Source organism: Coregonus clupeaformis, unplaced genomic scaffold (assembly GCF_020615455.1).
Source record: "Coregonus clupeaformis isolate EN_2021a unplaced genomic scaffold, ASM2061545v1 scaf2628, whole genome shotgun sequence".
NCBI classification, from domain to species: Eukaryota; Metazoa; Chordata; class Actinopteri; order Salmoniformes; family Salmonidae; genus Coregonus; species Coregonus clupeaformis.
Window position 1 is genome coordinate 17,043 of NW_025536082.1, and position 7,339 is coordinate 24,381.

At 40.3% G+C, this 7,339-nt stretch overlaps 1 pseudogene; it reads left to right on the forward strand.

Annotated features, from left to right (window-relative positions):
* Positions 1-2,148: 2,148 nt before the first annotated feature.
* Positions 2,149-4,244, forward strand: LOC123488964 (annotated as a pseudogene).
* The last annotated feature ends 3,095 nt before the right edge of the window (positions 4,245-7,339 follow it).

Sequence of the window (7,339 nt, forward strand, 5' to 3'; positions counted from 1 at the left end):
AACCAAACACTGATACAAACCATACAGTCATACACAGAATATCAACTCACTAGTTCCTATTCCATTTGATCAACCCTACTGCAGTTATCACCTTTTATCAATACTACTGCAGTCATCACCTTTTATCCATCCTACTGCAGTCATCACCTTTTGGACTACATACTGTAGATGGGACTATTCTCTTGTTTTGGAGTCTGGAACAGAGTGGGTGTGTTTTCTCCTCTCCTCTTTGCAGTGTGTTATGGGATGCGTGCCACCATTTCCAGGAGGACTATAGTGTTTCCTGTTTCTGTTTCCCGCCTGTCTCAGCAGTGTCACATCACAACTAACCACTGCCAACACACAGACCCAGAGACATACATTTAGAATATAGCTCATATACCCTTCCACACTACTGACCTGAGCCAAGATGAACACAGCTGTACTGGGCTGGCCTGGTTACACATTTGACATAGTTGATGGAACCGTGATGGACAGGACCATGTGGAAGGTAAATATCAGAGCCAGCCCATTAGAGTTCGGTTTGGCCCAATAATGTTAAAAGTGTAATACTGTATACTGTACTGCTCTGAGCCTGGTATGGTGGAACACTCAGGGTTAATATCAAATGATAACCTACTACACCTCATAATATAGTGCACTGAATTTGTCCAGATCAAATAGCAACAGTCTAAGGCACTGCATCGCAGTGCTAGCTGTGCCACTAGAGATCCTGGTTCGAATCCAGGCTCTGTCGTAGCTGGCCGTGACCGGGAGACCCATGGGGCGGCGCACAATTGGCCCAGCGTCGTCCAGGGTAGGGGAGGGAATGGTAGAGCATGGCGTTTGCAACGCCAGGGTTGTGGGTTCGGTTCCCACGGCGGGCCAGTATGAAAAATAAAAAATGTATGCACTCACTAACTGTAAGTCGCTCTGGATAAGAGCGTCTGCTAAATGACTAAAATGTAAAAATGTAATGTAGAGCACCGTTCGGTTACCGTATCAAGCAGTTGCCAAATATGTAGGTATCATGACGTACTAGTCAGTAGTACCACATTATTTCTTATTAATACGAGCTGAAATAGGATAAAATAACTTGTTTGTATTTCCTAACACGATCATGTGCTTTCCCCTCTACAGCACCACAGCCTATCTGCCATGACCAAAGATGGTGGATAAATAAAGATAGTCCACTCAGGCCGTTTACCATTGAAAAAAATGGTCAGTTCCGGTCTACTTAAGGGTGTGGCTCTCCCATTGACACCAATGTGATAGCAGCTGGGTCTGGTTTACTTAGTTCATTGACTTCCATTGAAAAAATAAATTAGGGAGTGGGATGTCTCACTTCCTCTTCCGTCTCTGCAATCACATGTCACTGTGATCAGTGTGTGTCTACTGCCTTGTAGTGTTAACTTGATGTCAGTGCAATAAGGCTGTGGTTCTCCTGTAGTCCATGCCAACAACCCACCACAGTGGATACCACAATCAATATGTGACATATGGACAGTCATATAAAGAGATATGAAAGGACAGTAAGAACAAATTCCAGTGAAAGTGATCAAACAATAGGCTGAGGGAAGTGGATGATCCCTCAGCACAGGGAAGACAGGCCTTTTATTGGTCATTATTACAGTTTCTTAAACTGTTGTTTTTTAAAATCAGAAACTCTAAATTACTTTTCTGTTACAATGTAAAACGATGTTGATGAATAAATACGTGTACACGTTGCTATGTCTTTATATGTATTTTCTAAAATCTTTCACATCCAGTCTGAGGAGGTACAGGGTAAGGGCAATCGCTTGTATCTCTATCACAGGTGGCTGGTGTCACATTAATTGGGGAGGACCGGCTCATAGTAATGGCTGGAACGGAATTCATGGAATGGTCTCAAACACATCAAAGACCTGGTTTCCATGTTGATACCATTCCATTTACTCCATTGCAGCCATTATTGTGAGCCGTCCTCCCATTACCAGCCTCCTGTGATCTCTATGTGCGACATCTTAGTGTAGCCAGTTTGTCCGGGTTTTGTTTCCAGAAACTATGCCACCTCTCACCTACTTCCTCATAAGTTAACTCAAGCTGATTAAAGTTTGGATTCCATCTCATCTACAAGAATAACAAGTATATCAAGTCATGGTGCAAGCTACTTCCCTGTCTTGCAGTAGACACACCAGTCTTTCCCCATGGGCGAGCAAGCTTTAAACCAAACCCTTCTCAATTGTGATCTGCATGTATCTAATTGTAAGTATTATTTGTATATCTGTTTAAAGCTGTCAGGGATAATATAGCTAATGGGAGAAATGCTTTGTACTAATAAATCCCCACAATTAATATTCAAGTCAATGTTGATGGTTGGCAATAACTGTGTGTGAGAACCAGTCAGGCTAAAGTTTCAGGTACCTTTGGTTCCGTCTCCCTTTACCTTACCTTAATAAAAGGAACAAGTTTTACATATTTTAGAAAGTCTGTCTTAAGTAGTCTTCTGTCTTTGGTCTCAGGTGATTAAATAGCAAATCCATTCCATACGCTCCATAAAATAGCCTACTTTGAATCACATTGAGGGTCTAGGGCTCAGGATCTTTATGATAGATATACAGTATGTAATCTTCTCTTTCAGAAATGATGTGGACTTGGACAGACTGTCTGTGTGTTACTCTCCTGCTTCTCCTCCAAAGAGCAGGCTCTGGTAGAGTGACCTCACATGTTCTTTGAGTGTGTGTGTGTTTGTGTATGAACGATGTGAGGATTTGCATGAACGATGGGTACAATTTGCACTTTCGGTACTAGGCTATTCCATTGACAACCAAGCTAAATCAAGCAAACCTTAAGTATTAGAGCCAGGTTTGGTGTTTATCTTTAGTGTGGTCTGTTAAAGTCTGAATGGGACTAACAGTTGATGATGTGCACAGTCATTTTATTTTTATTTCCAGAGAAGTTTGAGGTTCTTGGTCCGACTCGTGCCATTGTTGCTGTGGCTGGTGATGACATCATTCTGCCCTGTTACATCAAACCCAACATCAGCGCTGAGGACATGAGAGTTGACTGGTTCAGAGTCAACCTCCCAGACCCTCAGTCAAACATTCGAGTCCATCTCTACCAAGACGGCAGAGACAAATACCATGATCAGATCCGCTCCTACGAAGGAAGGACATCATTGTTTAAAGAGGAACTGAAGAAGGGCAACACCTCTTTGAAACTGACCAGGGTACAAGGCACTGATGATGGACAGTACAAATGTCTTGTTCAGTCTAAGACCCATTATGATGATGCCACTATTCAAGTCCACATAAGAGGTACATTTCTTTCCCCCATATATACAACAACCCACAGCGAAGTGTTTCCAATCTCAGCAGTACTTCATCTCCAGTCTCCCTTTGTGTCTGTAGCTATAGGATCCAAGCCAGAGGTTTCCATTGAGGGACAGAAAGAAGGAGGGATGGGTCTGCTGTGTGTATCTAAAGGCTGGTTCCCTGAGCCTGAGTTGGAGTGGCTGGACAGTGAAGGGGGTCACTCTGTCTGCTGGACCGTCAGAGACAGACAGGGACTATAAGGGGTTCTACATAGTCAAACTAAAGACCATCGTAAAGGAGACTGACACCAACCACTTTACCTGCAGACTCAGACAGAGGCAACTCAGTGAGCAGATCAACATGGAGACAGAGTTTCACATCTCTAGTGAGTTGCACAACATCATATTATTGTTTAGCTGATATGAAACACTTTTCATGTTTTATATGCTTTTGTATTACAAAGGCTGAGTAATAATGAAACATAAATAGGACAATTGGATACAAGTTTGTCGACATTTTAAGAACACTAAAGTATTCTAATGTCAAAATGAAATGTTGGTTTTGTAGATCCAGCTTTATGCCTCCACCCCAAATGAATGGAAAAGATATGCACAAAATAAACCAGGAAAACAGATGGTTCTCAAATGTTCCATTCATTTGGCATTGAGGCATATAGCTGGATCTACACAACTGATGTCATGGGATGTGGTTTCATTTTGACATTAGTCTGCACTTGAGGTCTGTAAAAGTCTGACAACATTCTTTATGAGTGAAATGACCCTTTAATTTTATTATTTGGTAGCAGTGGTAAGCATGTCACTGATCTCAGTTGATTTGTGTCTTGCAGGTGAGGTGATCCTTGTTCACACAGACACATGGAGAGTGGCCTTTGCAGTGATTGTCTCTCTGAGCATTGTCCTTGTGGTCATATTAGCTTTCACCATCTGGGCGCTGGAATCGTTTGTCCAATGACTACGGTAATAGAAAACTAATTAAAGAGTTTATTTGACTGAATGTAAATGTTTTACAGTTCAGTTTCCAGAGTGGCATACACAAGGAGTTGGGTACTAGAACCGAAAGCTTGCTAGTTCGATTCCCTGAGCCGACAAGGTGAAACAAATCAGTTGATCTACCCTTGAGCAAGGCACTTAACCCTAATTGCTCCAGGGTCGTCATCAATCTGATCCCTGGCCATGACCCCACTCTCCGAGAGTATCTCAGGGAGAGTTGGGATATGCAAAAAACACATTTCCATTTCACACCTCACACTCGTACAGGTTAACCACTTGTACATGCAGTGAAACAGGACAAATATAAGAACCCCCTATTTGACCTTTAGAATTAAAAAGCTGTGACGAGGTGTGAATAAAGGAGTCAGGCGCAGGAGGTAAAACACCGAAGTCCAGAGTTTATTACGTTTACATAAATAAAACGCTCCCAGCGTGAAAACGAAACTAATACAAGGGAAAATATTCCACCTTGGCAAGTACAAACAGAAGAGTAGCTCAACCGAGCTCCTCGCTCTCACAATAAACAATCACTCACAAAGACAAGGGGAACACTTATATACATACTAATTAGGGGAATGAGCACCAGGTGTGTGTGATTGACAAGACAAGACATGACAAGTGGAGTGATGAGAATGGGATCGGCAGTAGTTAGTAAGCCGGTGACGATGAACACCGAAACCTGCCCGAACAAGGAGGGGAGGCAGCCTCGGCGGAAGTCGTGACAAAAGCAGACATTGGTCAGATACTGTACATGTGTATTTAAGGATTTGTATAAAAAAAAAAAAAATGTATAGGGCAAACCCATTTTTATTTGAAACAACTTTCTCCACAAAATGCTAGATTATTTAATATAAGGTTTCTTTAAATCACAGTGTGTGGTTTCTGAATCACATCAGTGTAATTGGCTCCTTCATGGAAAGGACTTTGTCAAAAAACATCTTGAGTAGGTCCTTTTGTGAACTGTTATCTATTTTCATGCCTCCAGATGCATCCCAAGCTAAACACAGTCAAGAGCTAGGTAAGTAATGTCAAACATGCAGTTCTCCTCCATAAATGGAACTTTGTCAGAGAAAACACTGAGGTTCTTGTGTTCATTAAGGATGTTCTCTCTAATGTCTGTTTCTTTTTTATGTCTGCAGTTAAAGATGAACACAGCCTTGAGTTGAGTTAGTAGTGTCCAACAGTCCTATGCACGTGTTAAACTCATTCCACAGAGGGCCAAGTGTCTGTGGGTTTTCACTCCTCCCTTGTACTTGATTGATTAATTAAGCTAATTGATTAGTAAGAAACTCCCCTCACCTGGTTGTCTAGGTCCTTAATTGAAAGGAAATAACCAAAACCAGCAGACACTAGGCCCTCCATGGAATGAGTTTAACACTCCTGGTCCTATGCATCAGTGTGTCATATGTTCAGATTTTAATAATTGTCTTCTCCATGGATGTGAGATGTGTTCATTAAGGATGTTCACGCTAACTGTTCTCTCTTTATGTCTGCAGAGAGAATGTTCAAGATGGCAAGGAATGTAGGCAGTAAGTTGTGTCCAACATCTTATGCATCAATATGTCAAACAACAATTGGAGACAAACAATTCCCAACCCATGAATATGTTACAGAAATGGATGCCAGTCCAACAGCTAGTTTCATGGATTTAAAATCCTTACATATTTGACATAGTTTTTTATCACATTGTTTTCACTGTCCCCATCCCCCTGTCAACAATTAATTTAATTATTCACCTTTAAGAATGCTTTAATTGACTTGAATTATTCTGTTTGTCTGTAGAGATACTCACTGATCAGCTGGGTAAGTAGGAGATATACATGATGCATTACTAGACCATTATGGTCAATATACAATAGATATTCTCAGGAACCCTGTTCCTACAGAGCTAACTTCCTATAGGGTTTTTCGATCCAACCTTAGATGTAACTGACCTCATTCAACTTATCAACCAGCTAATTATTAGAATCAGGTGCACTAGATTAGGGGTTGGAACGAAAACTCATGATGGACAGGGCTTACAATTTGCATTGTGCAAATATGCAAATAGCACAAAGATTAGTCATAATTATGTGGTAAAATATCACTGTATTGGAATTAATTTTTACTCACTGCGATGGCAATGTTCACAACAATAATTATATTTAGTTGAATTAAAACATGTTCACACTTTAATTAACTGGAATTATAATTGGTTTTATTTGATGATTTTACCCACAGATTTTGTAAACATGAAGATGTGTCCAGGTAAATGAATAACACTGAATTGTATTTAAAATATATTTGATGTCTTCATATCATATTTTTGTTGTTTGTAGGTATACTACAGGATATTATAGTAGAGTGATGTATTTTTACACCATGTTACTTTGGATATGTATCTGGTTCTGAACTTGCATTAAAAGAAATCCCTCACCTTATCATAAAAATTTGGAGATTAAGAGGGGAGATTTGTCATCATGTTCCAAGGGCACCATACAGTATACACTACTGTAACATTATATTACCATAGTTTCTGGTATCCCCCAGGTATCCCCCAAATCTGACAAACTCTTTCTCTATATTCTAGAACTTGAAAGCATCAGAAGACATGCAGGTCAGTGTGATGTACTCTCCAGTCCACCCACCTAGAGTTTTAAATTAATATTAATATCTTCACATACCGGGATTACTTGTAATAACATGATGACACAATCATATCTACAGTATACTTATGTTATTATCAATAACAACCTATAGGCTACATATGTCTACAGTAATGTACTGTACATTAAGTCCTGCAGTAACATGCCGTCCCCCATATTGATGTTATTTTCTTCTCATTTTTATAGACTATTTTTCACTTCACAGTGGATGTGACTCTAGACCCTGATACAGCACATCACTATACATGTGTCCTAGAGTAATGGACTGAGCAGTAAAATGCAGTCCCCCATATTGATATGTTTATTTAATTATTCTAATAAAGTGTGTGTTTCTCTCCATAGTGGACGTGACTCTAGACCCAGATAGAGCACATCCTAACCTCATCCTATCTGAAGACAGGAAACAAGTTAA